This window comes from Protopterus annectens, chromosome 7.part0, assembly GCF_019279795.1.
Source record: "Protopterus annectens isolate FY-2018-M chromosome 7.part0, PAN1.0, whole genome shotgun sequence".
Classification (NCBI taxonomy): domain Eukaryota; kingdom Metazoa; phylum Chordata; order Ceratodontiformes; family Protopteridae; genus Protopterus; species Protopterus annectens.
Window position 1 is genome coordinate 1,430,328,262 of NC_056739.1, and position 20,215 is coordinate 1,430,348,476.

Consider the following 20,215-nt stretch of genomic DNA (forward strand, 5'->3'; position numbering starts at 1 on the left):
ACAAGAAATAAATAGACCTGCTCCAGACAGTCAGACCCCCCCTCAACATGGATGTAAATGACCCCTACTAGCACACCTGTGCAAAAGTAGAAAAAAGACTATTTTAATACGTCCTTAGTTCTCTTAGAATGGGAAGGTGCAACATAGAAAAATGTATAACTGAGTATATTATGGAACTGCATGAATGCAAAAGTAAACTGACGTAGATGAGATTAATATTTTGACTACAGATCCATACTTTAACATTTTCTAAAGCAGTAAAAAGAACTGTCAAGTAACGCCTGCAAACAAACCTATATGCAGACACCCCCCAGTTTTAATTACTTCTTGGTGGTGTGGTAAGACATTGGTACTCGCCTGATAGATTAGGATTCTTGCCGATGCATTGATTGGGCTGTATTGAAAGTGCTGCAATACTTCTATATCTTGGAGTGCTAGATGTTATGTTTGCACAGCTTTTGAATCACATTGTATATTAATGCTTTACTTTGTCTTTGCAAACTACATTTGTATAAAACTGCACATTATTTGGTATTCTAATGTGCATCTGTAGACTCATTCACATTTGTGAAAATACAATGCATGTGTTTTTTATTGCTTTGCATAAATAAGCCATTATTTTGAATTGCGTTTCTCATACTAATTTTCCCTTTCATTCTGCATTACAGAGAACTGCATAAAGTATGGACAGACCTCTTCAGTAGAAATGTGATGAAGCAGGTATGTCAGTGTTTTGTTATAACTCAGCATGCTGAACTTTCATATTACTTTTGAAATATCAATAATGCAGACACCATTTGACATGTGTCTACTGCATCATATCCACAGAAGTTGCAGGAAATTGCAGTATGTCAGTTTTTTTACATGAAACATTGATAGAGTTTAAAATGAAGCTCATGTCACAAGCCCCCAGACTTCGCCCTTTCCTGTCAGTTTACATAACAGCTTTTAGGCCATAGGACTTTAGAGCAGATTGGATGACAAAAACATATGATACGGATGAAATGTAAGCTTTTTTTGTCTTCTCAATACCCCGTAGTCTAACAGCTCCCCTATCTGGTTATCCAGTTGATGTTTACTTCCCTTTCTTCTCCCAGGAGCAAGGGAACGATAAACATGGGTGAAGCTGTCATCCTGCAGATTGGATGCAATTTATACCCTAGCCTCACATGCTGGTTACAGACTCATTCGGAACCTTCCAGATCAGAGAGGCAAATTTCACCACCACCACTACCATGGTGATATGTCTATCTAGGGACCCTTCCCCCAAAGGAGGGGAGGGGGTGCAATTGACACTACAAAGCCACACTCTGCCTGTGGGTCACATTTCCTCTGCTGCAATCCATGCCCACTCTGGCCTGCACTCAGCCTTCCTCGGTGGTAAAACTGGCAAGACAATAGCTACACTCTTCTCCAACAGACATCACCCCCCCACACCCGTGAAAGACAAACACGCATTGACCCTTCACTATTTTCCTTCACCTTGTCAGCTCTTCCAGTGCAGAGACTCAGTCATCTGGGTATCTGGTGGAGCTCCTTTCCTATAGTCCACAGAGCTGACAAGCTTGCCAAATGTAAGTTGATGTGTTTATTTACAGATGAATGAGTAGCACACTTTAGGCATATTGCTTTACTTCAAAGTCCTTTTGTTCATTGTTGCATTTCCAGTGTAATAACATTGTCAGTGACTGCCTTTTTTGTAGTCTTCTGAATCTTTAAGGTGCCCTGAAGCTTTGCAAGCTGGCCAGCTGTTATATCCTTGGCAGGATATAACCCATGTAACTAAGGATACTGCAGCCATGCTCAATATGTTAACCATGAACCATGATTCATTAGGTTAAGAATTGCAATAGAACAGCTTTGTAAGGCTGCTCTACCTCTTACAGAGATACTTAATTAGTTAAACAGGGACACAGCTTAGATACCAGTAGCTTCTGAATATGTAGAAAGCTCCAGGTCTTATAGAAATGCATAACCTGATTGTAAATCATGAGTCCCCACAATGGATTTAAAAGCATCACCCGTCAGGTTTCACTGTTAAAGAAATGTGTTAAAAACCTTTTTCTCAAGCACATAAACTAGTTATGATGAATGAAAAACCACAAACCAGTGACCTCCAAAAAACATTTATTGCTCCTAACGTCTCGGATACAAGCCTTCAAGGAAGATAAAAACCTGAGTAACCTCCCATGTATATATATATATATATATATATATATATATATATATATATATATATATATATATATATATATATATATATATATATATATATCATAACCCATCATTCAATAAAATAATCAGTAAAACAATTAAAACTTCAATCAACATACTAAACCATTTAAAGCAAAAAAATTCCTTTCAAAGCAAAATTTTCCAATTTAGCTCTGAATTCATGCCTTTAGGGCTTAAAATGTCAAATTTATGTATATAAAGGGCTTCTTTGTAAAGCAACTTACTTTTTATACATAACTCTGAAGGGGCCCTATAATTTCTTTCCAGAACCGTACCCTGTAAACCTGCTATAGAACTCTGATGTGTAGTCTGAAAATGTACCGCCACTGAACTAGATTCCTTAACATTAATTATGTCACGGATGTGATCCAATAATCTTACTTTAAAAGCACTCTTTGATTAACCAATATAAAACTTATCACAAGGGCATTTCAAAGCGTAAATAATACCTTCAGTGTTACATTTAAAACTACCCTTGACATTAAATCTTATTCTATTAATGTTATCAAAACTATTAATAACATATTGACAAGCTTTACATTTTTCACAAACCTGAGTACCCAAAGGGAGAATAATAGGATCCAGATTAACTAAGGGCATAACAAAATTTCCTTTTACCAACATATTTTTTAAACTTCTCCCTACTTTATAAGACAATTTAAGTTGCTTAGGGAGGCACGGGTGTGCTTCTTTGTTGGACTTCAAAAAACTCCAGTAATATTTTACTAAATTAGTCAAGATGTCACTAAAGCAACTGTATACAGTTGTAAAATATATATCTGTTTGAGAATCAGTTGAGTTATATTTATATCCATAAGGCCTAACTCCACTCCCACTCAACTTATTGTTTGCTTTTAACACTGCCTTAGAAATAGCGTATTTCTCATACCCTCTAGACTGAAGCATAGTACTAGTCTTCATAATTTCAGATTCAGTATTACATAATCTATGAATCCATATCATCTCACCCTAGGATAAAGCCTCTATGGTGTGTGGTGGATGACAACTCATTCCTTTTAAATAGTAGATATTTCGCTCTAATTTTCTGTGTGTTCGAGTATGTAATCCTATAGAACTGGAAATATCCAGATCTACATCCAAAAAAGAAATCATTTTGCCCTTTTGTATACCATCACACTTCAACTTAAATCTATTAATCTGCAAACTATTAATGAAGCTATCCACTTCATCCTCTCCCCATCACATAAAAAATAAGATCATCAATGAATCGAGCATAGTATCTAACAAATTTTATATAAAACAAAGCTTTATATATATATATATATATATATATATATATATATATATATATATATATATATATTCTAGCTCAAATAGACCCATGCTCAGATTCGCATAAGAGGGGGCGAAAGCCACCCCCATAGCTGTACCATGTTTTTGTTGAAATATTTCCCCATTAAATTAAAAAAAAATATTAGACAAACAAAAATACAACAATTCCAGAATATATTCAGTGGGAGGATATTCTCCCAGAAAAGAAACTAACAGCCTCCATACCAAAAGAGTGTGTAATATTAGTATAGAGGCTGCTAACATCCATAGTAACCCAATACATGTTTTCATTCAATGGAATATTCTTAATCCTGTCCAGAAAAATCAAATACATCTTTGACATAAGCAGGTAATGACAGAACATAAGGCAACAATAAATGATGTAACATACATCTTAAATTATATAGGAAATATTGCTTCCCTGAAATTATCGGGCATCCAGGGGGATGTTCTAAATTTTTATCTATTTTAGGTAAACAGTAGAAACAGGTCATACATGCCTGCTCTACATTAAATTTCTTTTTAGCATCCTCCCTGGAAATAAACCCTAACCTAACACCTTTATCAACTGGTTCCAAATATTGTTTTTGAGAAGCTAAATATATAGAAATGTGAACTTTTTTATATACATTAATATCATTTAAATAGTTATAACACATCTCCAAATAAGTAGGTACATCCATGATAACCAACATGTTGCCTTTATCAGCAGGTTTGAAAATAAGGTTATGGTTTCCCCCTAGATTTGTTAACGCAGCCCATTCTGTCTTAGTTAAGATTATATACAATTTTATCCGAGCACTTAAAAAACTATTCAATTTCCTGTGCAGCAGAAAAATTCAAAATTTGATGAAATTATGTAATAACTTCATTATTAACAACTAGTATAAACTTATTGCTTGAATTTATCATGCTAGTATCAAACATGTAGTAAGCATTTACTATTTCATCTGAAACACATGAATAAAAACTCTCATTCCCCGAAACAGAATCAATCTCCTCATTAACTTCCTCATCAAAAAACATTTCATTTTTATTATGAAAAAAAGAATTTTAATTTCAACTTTCTTATAAACTTATATATGTCACATTTAATATCATGAAAGCATGGAATAACAGTAGGTATAAATGTCAGTCCACACTCTCGAACTGCTTTTTCAACATTAATTAAAGAATATCCAGACAAGTTGACAATGTAAGAAGAACAGTCACCATTTTCCTTTCTTGGAGTATTGAAATTGCTGCGGTCATTGATTGTTATGGTTTGATTGTTGCCAAGCTGTAGTAGATTGTCCCTCACATTGGCATTTCTTTGAATTGAACCCCCCTTGGCCAAAATTCATTTGGTTCCGAAATGTCTGCTGCATGCCCTCTGTATTCTGTGGTCGTGGATGTGCAGGAAAATCCTTTTTATTATTCACAGGAACACTTTCTTCCTCCCCTGATAATATAGACTCACTCGTTGACACAACCGAAGAGAATGACCATTGTTCTGACTGCCCACTTCCTCGTTCAAAGGACACATGACAAGATGCTCTTTTGAGATTGGTTTTAGATAAGAATGGCTTATTGTTGTCATTATCACGGGTGTCCCGAATCAATGTTTTCTTCTTTCTAGCCATGATTTCTTCTTCATAGCTTCTTAATTTAACATTGATATCACCCAGTACCTTATCCAAAAATTCCGGACCAGTCTGAGTGATTAAATTACTGCAGGTAGAGTTTATTTCTCTTTGTAGCTCACCCTGTTTTACCCTGTCACGTTCCACTGGTAAAGAGATCCACTCCAAAGTACATTTGTTGGCTGCAAGCACCCACCTTTTGACCTTTTGTGGAAATTAATATCTCGTTAATATCTAGTTCATCCTGGAGGTTAAAAAGGGTAGAGGGATCTTTAAAAGCTCTTAATTCCTGAGGTGTAGTATCCAGTTCCTGGTATTTTAACAAACTCTGGATATTCAGAAACACTGAAGTTTCCTTAAACAATAGCTTTTCAAGAGAATCACAAAGTACGTTAGTTTCAGAATACATAGATGCCGTATATCTTCTCCCAACAGCAGAAAAAGGGTCAAATAAGTGATCATTTTGTTTCGACTCCCATCTGTGCCAAACAGTAGTTGGTTCATTAAGATCACTGCCCGATCCAATAACAGCCTCCAAATGTGTAGAACCAGCCTCTAACTGGGCTGAATGTAGTATAAAGTTATTACCTATTCTTTGCTGCGAAACAGGCAAACTATCACAAAATAGTCTGGGTAAATCCACATTAGGGTCACTGGCCATGAAGAACCACTAACCAAAGCCATCAAAGCACAAAAACAAGATGTAAAACCACAAACCAGTGATCTCCAAAAAACATTTAAGAAAAAAACAATATATACATGGGAGGTTACTCATGTTTTTATCTTCCTTGAAGGCTTGTAGCTGAGACGTCAAGAGCAATAAATATTTTTTGGAGATCACTGGTTTGTGGTTTTTCATCTGTTTATCATGTTTTTGTGCTTTAGTGTCTTTGGTTAGTTATGATGAATGGTCCATTTATAATCCTATGTACTATTTACTCCTATGTATACCTTCCTCTGCATTTTGTTCCATTCATTAAAGGTCTTTAACTCAGCAATGTGGTTGTTGAACAGTTTGTGTACTGTATGTTATTTCTCTGCCTTATACTATAATTTTATATACTGTTGTTTTCTTAGTTGCATTATCTAAGGTCAAAAATATAGTTTTATTTTCTGACTATGACAGATGTCCTTAAAGCTATTAATATCCTACCTTTTCCACTGCCAGCGTGCTTCATGCATTTTATCTGCACAACAGTCATGCAGTGTAATGTGTTTTTAATCATATTATTGGCACCAAATAAACAGTTTATGGGAGTGGTTCCTATTATTTCTGCATTGCTTTTCTTCGATCACAGTTATAGTGACACTGCGATTATATTCGCATTTGCCATATGCTGATCTCAATTTCTTTGGGTGTCTATCTTGCAGTGTCATTTTTCTGGACTTGAGATGTATCATCCTTTACCCAATGTGACTTTATGGACTAGTCATGTTAAATCTGGAATGTTGCATTACCCTGTCTGACGTGACCCTTTCTAACTGTACTTTCCTGTCCTGTTCTTCCATGTGACATTTGCTTGTTATGCCTTACACTTCTTGCAACAAATTATGTACTTGTGTTTCCTCAGAACTCTAGTATACTATCATCAAATGTCTTTTGGTTTTTGTAAACTTACATGATACACCATATTGCCCTATATCAGTGTCCCTGCTCAGTATGATGCATGATGCAGTTATGACACTATAAATAATAGGTGATTCTGTGTAGATATGATGCTTAATACATCATACATCATACCTAGTTGTCTGTATCTAGTTTTCTATCAGGTTATTTTCCTGCAATACAATTGGCTGCTGTAGAGCATCATACTTACATATGAAGACAGTTTTTAGACTTCCCCTCTTACATTTTCTAAAAGTAGAAATCTGTCTCTTCTTTAGAATTTGAAATATCAGTATGATCTGAAAAAGTGCACTGTACTGTCTTGACGATATCCAGAAAATCTAAGACAGAATGATTATCTCTTTAACAACATACATTCACATTGTAAAAAATATAGTGCAGAAAAATATATGTAATATTGGAAGCACAGTAAAAATTATTATTATTTATTTATTGTCAGTATATAAATACATAAACTTAGGTACTTGGTTAAACATAAATGGATATGAAATTAACTTAAGCATAAAACTGAATAGTGGATAGAGAAAAAAACATTAATTGAAATTCCAGACTATGATAATTAAAAGAAAAAAAAGTTGTAAGAAATAAATTATGCTTTAACAAAAGTGATGGTATTTCAAGCATGTTCAGAAGAAGACCTTGGCATCACATCTCAATATCTGGTAAGATAATTGATTCATTGATTCCCCAGAACCCAAGGTCATTTAAGCAAATGGTGGCCTTCCTGAGGTCTCAGGATAAGTATGGAGTTCAGCCAGCAGCACCAAACCTAAAAAAGCAGTCATAGAGTCCTAACTGGGCAATAGGGCAGCAGGTATTTGTATAAAAAAATGAAATCCTATATGAGGTAAGAATTGCAATTTTAGCAAGAAGTCTTTAACACAGACCTTGCAGCAATGAACAGCCAGTGCAGGACTCAAAGAATGCTAATAATGTGACTTGAGCAAAAACTTCCTGATAAAAGCCTGGCTACAGAGTTCTGCACAGTTTGCAGTCATGCTCAGTCATGTTCATAAAGCCAAAAGTAAATGGAACTACAATAATCCAAGTTGGAGAACACAGGAATGTGAATCTCCTTTGTAAGGACCCTTGATAGAATAAGGTACTTGACCTTGGTAATATTTTCTTTCAGATGGGAAAAGTACACCTTCATGGACTCACCCCTGGTCCTTAGGTGGCAGCTAATTATAATGAATCATACACAGACCTTGCAAAGAAGCTGCAAGTTCCACATAGCCCTGCATAATAATATGATGGATCATGTCACAGGCAACTGGTGGCATGTACCTGCATACCCTCTGTCTATACTGAGCTCAGTGTAGCTAATCAACAACCACAGGTGGCACAGTGTCCAAAACAGGTTTGCTTAGTTGAACTTAAATAAAAGCTTTTCATTTTGTGTGGAAAAAGAAATAGCAATATTTTTACATATACACATTCATATACAGTCATGTATTTTTTGTAAAAAGTATATGTTAATCATATTGATCACTGTTGCAGTAGCCATAACTGTATGGGGTTATATCCTGACAACAGTATAACAGATGGCCAGCTTCCAAAGCTTCAGGGCACTTCCATACACTTAAACTGTCAGGCATCTTGAGCTGGGATGACTAAAAGACATGTTTGGCCATCAAAACGTTTACAGTTTAACTACCTCCGAAGAATACTCTCCTCTAAGGCTTTCAAGGATTGACTTTTGGCTTGGTGCTGTTTCTTTGCTGGGTAGATAAATTCCCTATAGCAGAAGAATGTCCATTTCCTATGTATTAGTTGCGTTTTAACACTTTCCCTTTCAGGAAAGTTATTTTAAAGCTAGAGTTTTGTGTTTTAACTGACTGTCATGAGATGGTATTCTGCTTTTAAATAGGAGTGCTGTTTCTTCCTGTCAGTTTAAAAGTTGTGTAAAGTAAGAGAAAAACATTTTTTTTTTTCTGTGAAAAAGGTGACTTCTAAAGACTTGTAGTTTTTACCAGCATTTACAATCTTGCCTTCTACAGGAAATAAGCACCATTTTTGGCTTGATCATGGAACAAACTGCTGTTCCCATGGTTGTTCTTTCTTCCATCCACAAAAAGAAAAAGTTAAGCAAACAGCCTTTGCCACAACAGCAGGCTAGAAATTTGCCTCAGCTGCAGGTGGGTGACTCTGCTGTGGCCATTTGTTGTAAGTCAGACCAGTCATCATTTACCCAGGATTATATATAGTTATAGATATAGATATGTGTGTATAAGAATGCATGACATTCCTCAAATATAGTTATAACCATCCTGTTTAGATAGTAATGCTCAAAATCCAGAATTTAATTACACTTCAGTCTACTTTTATCAATGTTGCTCATTCTGTTCTTCACTGTATCTGCTGTCTGCTGAGGCATTTATTTTTAATTGATAATGCACATGGTAGCAGTTTATTACAATTATTTCTGACAGGCTGACATTAAAATGTAAACATACTTTTTACATTTTTTTCTGAGTAAGATTTTTAGTTGGATTATGGTTAAGCACAAAACCTCATTACGTTATTAATAGTTAGCATGTGTGTTGTGATGCAGTAAACATGTCCGTCTCTCAGTAGTGATGCTTAACCAAGATGCCTGTAGATTTATCCCACTGTGAGCCCTCCCAATATGATGGCTGTTCACAGCACGGTAAGAACATTAAGTCATAATTACCCATTTAAGCTACCACAGTTTATGTAATGCCTCAGTGGGGGATAAATGCTATGTTAACAAAGAGGTTTGCTGACTTGGTTATGAACATTATAAATAATTATGAGTCAACATTTTAGCTGAAATGACTTCCTTGTCTTCTTAGTAAAGGTACGTATACTACAAAAATCATATCATGTTTCTGTATCTTAACTGTCCTGACTCCTTGTATAGCAGTTATCCTAGTTATGCTGTTTATATAATTAACGTGATTTATCAGAAGAGCAACTGTCAAGTTTTGTTTTAAAGTCCATACTTTCTGGTATGGTGTTCATTCAATAGAGTATGTATTTATTTTGCTCTTTATAAAGAATAAGGTACTTAATTTCACTTGCATTTTTTTTTCATTATGGTATGCATTATTCATAATACTTAATGTTTCATTTAATATTTGAAATAAAAGATGTAAAATTATATTGATAATTGTTAATATTAAGCTCATTTATGTAAAGAAAACTAGATACTATAGTCTGCAAATTTGAAAAGAATGATGTTCACTATGCTTCATTTTAATCAGATGAAATGAATAATTTTTGGGCATGCCAATTTTATATTCCTGCACATTCTAGCTATAGAATGGACATAGTGTTAAATTATTTTGTCGATATTATTTTCTTTGAGGACAAGCTGGTTGAAAGAATGAAAATAGAATTTGAAAATAAAATGATTATATTATTCCTAGACGTTTTGAAAACTCAGAGTTATAATAGTTATGGGGGAGGGGTAAATTATAAGTCATAGATTAAGTCAAACCTTTTTTGCAGAATCTGATAATTTTGTCTGTGATGTAATTTTTGTAGTTTAATGAATATCATGCTAATATGTTTTCTTTTTATAGCTTAACTAATTATTTTATTTATGTTAATTTTATCTGTTGTAGGTTTAAAAATTCATATTCATGTCATCTATAATTCCATTTTCTCATTGTTTGGCTGTAGTTGTCATTTTCTTCTACTGTAATATTAACTTGGTTTAAATATGCTCGTAGTAATTTTGTTTCTTTTACTACTAGGAGCTTACTTTACATGAAAGTAACTGTTTTATTGGGGTCAAAATGTGGGTATTGAACTTTACCACCTTGATACAGAAAACTGCTTCTCAAGCAGAAGCCTTTGCCATCTACAATAACCATTCATTTAGGTTAATAGGGTATTTCTTCCACTGTACGAAGTATGAAACTTTAATGTCTGGCATTATTCAATGATTGGGATGTTCCATGATTATGAGGGACAGGCATATATAACAGGCAAAAGAGGGAGCATGCTGTAAAATCATGGACACCTGAGAGGGATGGGATATGTGTGGGTTACGACTTTGGGACCGAGCCGGGAGAATCACTAGATGACACCAGGCAGAATTCTGAAACTGTTACTTGTGCTGATGTTAAAAATTAATAAAGCAATAAGTAAATCATCATGATGCTCTTTATAATCATAAAAGAAGAATGAAACTCTTAACATCTGGCATTATTGACTGACTATAAAAATTCTATATTTATGAGACCAGGGACAAAAATAAAAAGTCATGTTGGGAACATTCTGTAAGTTAGCAATGAGTAAGAGGTATGGCTGAATTTGTGTTTGTGTGTGTGTGTGTGTGTGTGTGTGTGTGTGTGTGTGTGTGTGTGTGTGTGTGTGTGTGTGGTGTGATGTATGTGGAGTGTGTGTGTGTGTGTGTGTGTGTGTGTGTGTGTGTGTGTGTGGAGTGTGTGTGTGTGTGTGTGTGTGTGTGTGTGTGTGTGTGTGTGTGTGTGTGTGTGTGTGTGTGTGTGTGTGTGTGTGTGTGTGTGTGTGTGTGTGTGTGTGTGTGTGTGTGTGTGTGTGTGTGTGTGTGTGTGTGTGTGTGTGTGTGTGTGTGTGTGTGTGTGTGTGTGTGTGTGTGTGTGTGTGTGTGTGTGTGTGTGTGTGTGTGTGTGTGTGTGTGTGTGTGTGTGTGTGTGTGTGTGTGTGTGTGTGTGTGTGTGTGTGTGTGTGTGTGTGTGTGTGTGTGTGTGTGTGTGTGTGTGTGTGTGTGTGTGTGTGTGTGTGTGTGTGTGTGTGTGTGTGTGTGTGTGTGTGTGTGTGTGTGTGTGTGTGTGTGTGTGTGTGTGTGTGTGTGTGTGTGTGTGTGTGTGTTTGTGTGTTTGAATATACAGATGGTATGTAAAAGAGTGAATGGGTTGGGTGTCTGTGCTAACCACTGCATGGGCTGACAGTTGTAACTCCAACGGGAAAGTGCTGATTTGCACTCAGTGTAGTTACAGGTGATTCAGATATGTGAAAATTAGTAAATAATAACATGTTTATTCATTATGCCTAACATATGTTTGAAGTTCATTTTGCCAAACTGCGCTAATAGTCCCTTTTAGCCACAGCTCTTATTGCCAGAGGTATAGTTCTTGATGACTTTCTTGGTATGTGCTTCAGAATTGTCTTGTTGTGTCTTTCGGCTTATCCCGGTTTGGGGTCGCCACAGCGGAACTCCGGTCCGCTAATGTTTGGTAGTGGATTTTTACATGCTGAGTTACCAGCCCTGATGCACAACCTTCAACGAAGGCATACCTCCACACAGAAGACGCTCTAGCTGAGAATCGAATGGGACAACGTCTTGCTGTGAGGCGACAACGCTACCACAGCACCACTACCGCGGTTGCTTCAGAATTGTCTATTTTATATAAATGTCGTTATTTCTAATCTGTCTTGTTATAACACCTGCTTTTTTTTATAAAAGATGATCCCCGTGACCTTCACTGGGCACAATAAAGGGATTATGCTGACTGGCTTAGTATGTAGAATGTGATAATGCTACAGATGATTTCAAAGTGTGTACTATACCATAACTAACAGGCAGAAATATCTAATTTAAGTGAAGCTTTTTCCCTTATAGATTTTCATTTGATGTTAAGTGTCATACTAAGTATTTAACAGCTAGCAAGTAAAGATGACCATTTTAATATATTTGTAGAATTTCAAAAACAGATATATAGCTTCTCAGATGTTTGTCCCACTATATTGCGGTTTGTCCAGGGATTCTACCAGAAAATGTACCTAAGATTCCATGCTACAGGTTAAGTCACAGCATGACCTTTGATTTGCTGACCTTAAAGTCTTATGCCCGGAGCGTGTACTGCACAGGTATACCTCTTCACTTTTAAGATCTACAGCGGATATTACCAGGTCTTTTTTTTCTATTGCAGCTGCAGATGTTTTAGACGTATTTTAACTTCTTGACTACTATCGTTTTTATTTTCCTGCCTAGTGTATTATTTTTAGCAAAACATTTTTAATCCCAAGTTGTGAGATTGTGTTTTGTTAATGCAGTCCCATCCCATTTGACTGAAATTCATGGAACACTGTTCCTATACCACTGCAAAATGAAATTTCTCTTTTTCTGTCACTGCCTTTTCTTTTCAGAACATCTTCCTCAATGGAAGTAATACAAGTTTAATGCGCATAGTTATCGAACATGATGTAATTCTTCTGCTGTCTTTTAGTCTAGTTAGTAATTTTCAGTGAGGAAGAGTCCTTTACTTATAGATAGTTAGATACATAGATAGCTAAATAGATAGATAGAGGTGTATGTGTGTTTATATATCTGTCTGTATATTTATATATATATATATATATATATATATATATATATATATATATATATATATATATATATGTTTATATCTATGGTGTACAAACATATGGTCAACCGGTGAACAGTCGAGTGGATATGGCCGAAAGGAGTGCGACAACATTTCAAAAATGGGATTGCAAGTGTTGCGAATCACAAAGTTCTGTCCCCTTTTTGACCCATGTTAGCACTCGTTTTAGGGTGCAGAGCAGTCGGAAATGTCGAATTCGGTATTTATACGACATTCCGACCATTTGGCATTACGGGATTCGCAGAGAAAAATCGATAAAATGTATGGATATGAATGCAAACCATGTGTGTGTGTGTAGATGTGATCAACAACAGAGGATCTGTGGCACCTTTATTACCGTAATCCAGCTAGCCGGTATTGTTTTCATACAGTTTTCATTCACATATCTTCGTATTCCATGTGTGTGTGTGTGTGTGTGTGTGTATATATATATATATATATATATATATTTTTATATATATATATATATATATATATATATATATATATATATATAATATGTACCCACATTTGCATGAGTGTGCGTATGTGTGTGTGTGTGTGTGTGTGTGTGTGTGTGTGTGTGTGTGTGTGTGTGTGTATATATATATATATATATATATATATATATATATATATATATATATGTACTCACTTTTGCATATTTCCTTTCAAATAAAATTCCTTAACATTAATGTTAAAATGCTATAGATGCAACTATTCCAGCAGTCCAGAAATGGTAGAAGAGCAGTAGGTTTGAAATAATAAAGTCCAGGCCAAAAGAAAAAAGTGAGAACTAAAATAGCCCTGTAAATGACTCACTTTAAAAAGGACTCCCATTAGAGTGCTGTACCCTTAAAGTTACTTATCTTAAAATGATCCACATCCAATTATTTATTAGCTTTGTCATCAGATTCAGTAAAGTGATTTTTATGTTTAATCTGTTTTTGGTACTATAGTCTGTTTCTTTGTTTGATATTTGTTTACTGGGGTCATCCGACTGGGTCTGCAGAACCCATTTTCTGCAGAGGCCAGGGGAGAAAAGCTTCACATACAGTACAATACAAATACATTATAGTCTAAAACAACACAAGTGACATGAGGAGTACTATACAAAAATAAGCTGACAGAATGTGAACTAGTTACAAGATATACTAATTCTTAATGTTAATTCTTCCTCTCCTAGCTTCCCCCTCATATTATTCTGTTGGCTATTGGATTGCCTCATTCATGTTTCTTGTTGCTGGCTTTCAGCAACACAGTCAAATATGAAGAGTAAAAACTGTTGTATTTCCATAACTGACAGAGGTTAGTTAATCATATCTGCTTTGGTTAGAGACTCAAGGAATGATCTTAAAATGCTATACCTTGCTGCAGAAAACTTGCAAGTATTTTTCTTTTTTTTAACATAATTCAGATGCTCATTTTCATGAGCCATGATATTATTATACATTTTTTATTAGGTGTGTACTTATTGGCATACACAATTCTCATGGTGGACAAGAAAGTACATTCTCAATGTGCTGCAACATGTTTCTGATAAAAAAACAAAAAACAAAAATAATTTTCTGCAAATGTTGTATAAAATGTTAATGTATGTTTACCTGCCATAATATATGGCTTTAACCAAGTAATGCTCATTGCTTAACTGATGAGATGCCCTTCTACTTAACAAAACTGTCTCAGTTAGTAAAAGATTAAAATGAAAGACAGCATTTTGTACAATCCAGATTAATGTCAGGGCACTGCTTAAACTTGCATCCTGTGCTTTATAGTTAGGTGTGACCTGTAATACTCCTTTCTATGCACTTATGTCAAGCACTATGCATCATCCAACTATTCGACTAACTAGCAGTGCATGTCTATTTGGCACTTGTTGCAACCAAAGAATGGCATGATGTTTTCTTTCACACTGTAACAGAATCTGTACAAGGAAGTAAAGGTTGTAGGATCTACATAACATACTTCATATACAAAGGCTTGAAACATTGCATTTCAGATTCTGCTATTATCCAGTATTCTCTACATATGAGAAATCTGTCATTCACTGAAGAAAATCATCTTTTACTGCCCCAGTTAGCATCATTATTACTGCTGAATAAGTGTATAATAATAAACCGAAGTTCCACCGAAAAAGACATAAAGAGTTAACATTCCTATAGCATTATGCATTTTGATTTGCTTGTTTAGCTCTAGGCATGCTGGGCATTTGCTGAAATAAACACGTCTATACATAGTGCAGCTGTCTTGGGCATGTACCTGTGTGCATGTTTCCCTTTTCAGAGCACTAGCTTTGCATACATTCACTACTTAAAGAGTTCTTTAGAAGAGGAGTTCATACAGTCACACAATGGAAGTTCTTATTTGCTCTTTAGTTTGTACAAGTAAGTACAACTTTCATCTTCGTTTTTTTAATATTGCATAATGCTGTCCTAAACAATTATTGCTAATAAAATGACTTAAGCTGCCTGCATTGTTTGCAATTTTGCCATAAAATCTTCTTGATAAATTAACATATTTTACTTAGCCTGCTTTTTTGTCCTTCTTGTGTAATTGTAAATGATTACACTGTTTGCTCTTTCCATTTGTCATACTGTACTATTCTCTGAAGAACATACTAACAAATTATGTGATTGCAATTCTTAACCTAATGCTGCTGATGCTATTTCAAAGTAATGAAGTTAGGGATTCCAGAAAGAAATTGGTCTAATTTATGATGATTTTATTAATGTAAATGTTCTACTAAAAACGTACATTATGATAATTTACTGCACACTATAAAAAGCGCGTGACTCTAGCTTTCCAGTGTTTGTATTCACTCTGTACCAAACATATTTGGCGATTTGCATTCATTCAGCTGCTAACCACTGTGCTGCATTGCTAAATAGCCGTTGTGTTATACTGCAGACACAGCTTCATGTATCGCATTTGCAGTTCTTTGAACTGAAAAATGAAGTCTGAAACACGGGGGAAATGATGTAAAAAAATACTTTGCATCGGTTATGTTATTGATATTTGAATGCAGTTATATGCATAAACATTGTTAATAATGAAATGTCATATACAGATATGACGTGCAAGTTTAGCAGAGCAACACTTGGAAAGAAAACTGCAGTATATGACAATGGCAGATATTCAGAAGTCTTTCTGCAAAATACACAGCACACATCTTCCTGCTCATGAAAGCTAGACTATATTTTCAAGTGCCTCAGCTTAGATTTCAGTGTTGTTCCAGTGTCATTTTCTGGTTCTTTAGAATTCTGTATCAAAAATCCATTTAAAGGAATACAGATGTTTGTTGGGCCTTTTCGTAGATAGAGAGGTAGAGGAAAAGAGAGACAGAGACAGAGAGTGAATGAGAATGAGAGAGGCAGTGAGATTCAAAATGTTTATTATGTTGATGAAAGAGAGAAGAATCAATTTTAGACTGGGAGACAATGACTGCCTTTAAGAGTTTGTACAGGGAGTGGAGAATTTGGGAATGATATTGCAGGAACGACATGCTACTTACCTTGCTTATTTATATGCATAGGTTCATAGGTAGGTACTAGGCTACTGGCCCTAGGGCCTATATAAACCTACCCGAAAAGGCACCCTGGCTTTTGCCACCCAAGAAAATTATTTTCCTGTGCCCCTGTCCAGCAGAACCACAGAGGTGATCCCCGGGGTGAATTTCCTATTTCCCATCCAATCATCAAGATTTTTCTTGAATAGTGCTAATGAAGAGCTTTGCTTGGTATAGATAGGTAGTTTGTTCCAGAGTATGGGAAGTCTCTGGGACAGGAATCTATCCCTCCAGCCTCTTCAGTTTATTGTGGTGACAAGGTTTAGGTCCATAGAGCGTGTACTTCGGAGGGATTGGGATTTCTTTAAGTGGAGCATGTCCAACAGCTCTGGGTTTCGATGGAGTAAAGATGGAGTTTTTTGAGACAGTCTGCGTAGAGTATCTGTTTGAGGGCCAGTACTTCTCTTTGTGAGGTATTTCTGCGGCCTTTCCAGTTGTTGTAGATGTCTTGTGAGGTACATACTAAAAAGGGCATTGTACTCTTTAATGGGTCTAATGAGTGACGAGTAGAGGGGAACAATGATCTCTTTTTTCCTGCATGAGAAACCTTTTGTGATGAGGTGTGCCACATAGAAGGATTTTCTGACTACTGTGGCGATGTGATTATCAAAGGAGAGACTTCTGTCCACCTGTGTCCCAAGGTCTCTTATCACACTTTCGGTGTTAAGTAGACTACCACCTATCTGGTAGCTCATGGGTACAGAGTTTTTACTAAAGGGGATGACGATGTATTTGTATTTTCTATTTACGCCTGATACTTGTCATATTCATTATTTTTATATTATCTGCCTGACCTTCACTTTTCATTCTCCTTATTCTCTTAAACGTGCAGCACTACAGATATAGCTCTTCTGAGCAAAATAAAACAATATGTATTGCAAGGTCAAGAACTGGGAGTCCCTATCAGCTGATCGAGTTTTCAGAAATTCGCTGTAGTGCAATCTTGGAGTTAGTATATATAATTTGCAGAAGATGTGAGGTGAGCAGCCCCTGCATGGGGGTAGAAGGGGGCTTGCCTCCCTGAAAAAGCATAAAATAGGTAGAGTTTTGTGCTTTTCTTTTTTTTTTTTATGTTCCAGTTCTTGTAAACTCGATGTTATGGTCACTTCAACATTTTTTTGATTTTCCAAAAAGTCAATCATCTGACATAGACCAAACAAGTGACATGCCATTAACTCATAAGTTATATACTCTTTGTCAAAGAAGTAAAGTTGTTCTATACTAAAACATCTTTCTAGCTAAAGAGTAAAGTCATGGTATGTGGGGTCATACTTCATAGTGGGAAGCATAACATACTAAGGGTTTATTTTATGAAAAACAGCATATATGCCAGCAGCACTATTCTACATCATATAAAGTGTTATACAAAGTACAAGTCCAGCATTTCTCAACAGAAAATGCATTGAAGACAAGTACATTTGGTTGTTGTGTCATAGTTTAGGTATGAAAAATGAACTGGTGTCATATGACTGCATAGAAGCAGTAGTAAACCTCTAAGATAATGGAATATCGAGGAAGTGAGGTATACAGATGGCTTTTGCTCTACAAATTTTTGGAGACAGTTCTGCAGGGCAGGCTTATTCTACTCCAGAAAGCAGCTTATCTTACATACTGACAATTGCATAAATTATTAGTGGACTCAATATGTTTGACGTTGCAACTTAATGGAAAATAGCTGGAAAACTAATGTGTACTGATTAGCATCATGTAGGTTAAAAACTAGTGACAATAATGATGGATCATACATCTAATGTGAGCCTAAAGATGAAAATTTGAGAACAACTCCAAATTATAAATAGTGGGCAGATGGGCATGTCATAGATCAGTGCCTCCAGCCTTTTTTGCACCATGGACCGGTTTCATGTAAAACAATTTTCCAGCCACCGGCCATTGCTCACGCATAATAAGCAAGCAATAATGCTTAACAGGGTGTCTGTTAATGTGTAATTATCACCCGCCCAGGGTTGTTACACATTAACACACAGCCTGTAGGGCATCATTGCACTTAAAGAATGGGTTCTTTAAAATTGTTGTGTTGTACTTACTTATTTTTTTTTAAGCACTATTTTTTATGTATATATTTTTGATATGAAATAGTTCCTCTGTCTAATGTTTCAAACTTGCTGTAGTATATGTTAATGGTGTTGGAAGAAGCATTTTACATCCAAAATATTACACTTAAATAAATATCCAGGCATTTACTTTATTTTTTGGTCCCTTACTCCTAAAACGTTTGGTTTGTTGTCAGTCATTGGAGACTGAAGTTACTAAATAATGGCACACATTTGAGTTTCAGACTATTATTTTCTTCAGAAATTCATACTAACACAAATCCTTTTATTTAAGCAAGTCTGTAATTTTATGAGTAGTAATTAAATAATTAAAATATTTTTGAGCCTTTGTTCCCTGTTTATTTTAGGATTTATCCAGTTTTCATCAGCTGAAAGGTCCAGAGGTATCCCACTCTCTAATGCACATCTCTGTTTCAGGAAATTTATGCTAACACAAATCCTAATAAGTAAAATATGTTACAATTTTGAGCTGTTGCCCCCTGTTTATTGTAGGTTTATCCACATATCTTGAGCTAAGAGTCAACACAGCATACCTTTCAGCTGTCCAAATTTTTGGCTCGTATGTTTGGTTCCATTCTCATAAAATGTGTAGTTTTCTTGCAAATGACTAGGGAATGAAGTCATTAAACAATTATAGGAGTTTGAGTTTCAGGCTTCATATCATTCAGATAATATACATGCCAGTGGAAATCCTGTTGTTCTATAACCTTTCTAAGTTTATAAGAGCAATATTTAAAATCTGTCCTTATTTTTGGTCACTTGTCCTCTGTTATTTCTGTCCCTGTCCAGATTTCATGTGCAGAGAGGTTGAGATGTATGGTCGAGAGGTACATAGACCTCTTAACTAATGCTGCTGCTTCCAGGGATCACTCTCACTCTTTACTCTCTGTCTGTGTCTTTCAGACACACACACACACACACACACACACACACACACACACACACACACATGGACACGCACACACACACACACACACACACACACACACACACACACACACACACACACACACACACAGTCTCTTCTGCTTCTGTGCATTCATTCACTCAAACAGAAACATACACACACACACACACACACACACACACACACACACACACACACACTTTTTTTTTCGGTTTCATTTATTTTGACTTATTTATTTATTGCATTTGTTTACCGGGAAGATCCACTGGGCCAAGGTGAGCCCATTTTCAGAGGAAGCACGGGGAGAAAAGCTCCAGATAATATTACACATTGATACAATATAGCTTAAGAGTTGATACAAATACAAATAGACAATACAGGAAAAACACAATTACATAATGAGATATAAGGCAATACAGTAACACATGAAGACATAGCTTAAACTAGTCAGATTATTATAGACAGGAAGAACGTTAAGAGTTATTGGGTAATGTGTAGTAACCTGCATGCATAAGAGTTGAAAAGGTCAGTGTTGTATATGTACATAAAGACCATTTATGTTATGTACATATTT

The 20,215-nt window shown here is 35.6% G+C and overlaps 1 protein-coding gene across 13 annotated transcripts in view; it reads left to right on the forward strand.

Annotated features, from left to right (window-relative positions):
* The first annotated feature begins 655 nt into the window (after positions 1-655).
* The window catches only part of CHL1 (cell adhesion molecule L1 like), a 1,311,467-nt gene continuing 1,291,907 nt past the window's right edge, over positions 656-20,215 (forward strand). For 11 of the 13 annotated variants that reach the window (XM_044077996.1, XM_044078002.1, XM_044078005.1 and 8 more), the window contains exon 1: positions 656-720. The gene's annotated coding sequence lies outside the window, so the exon portion shown is untranslated. Of the gene's footprint in view, positions 721-15,359; positions 15,482-20,215 lie in introns of those variants that run through there. The other 2 variants (XM_044077999.1, XM_044077997.1) reach the window with 2 other exon arrangements.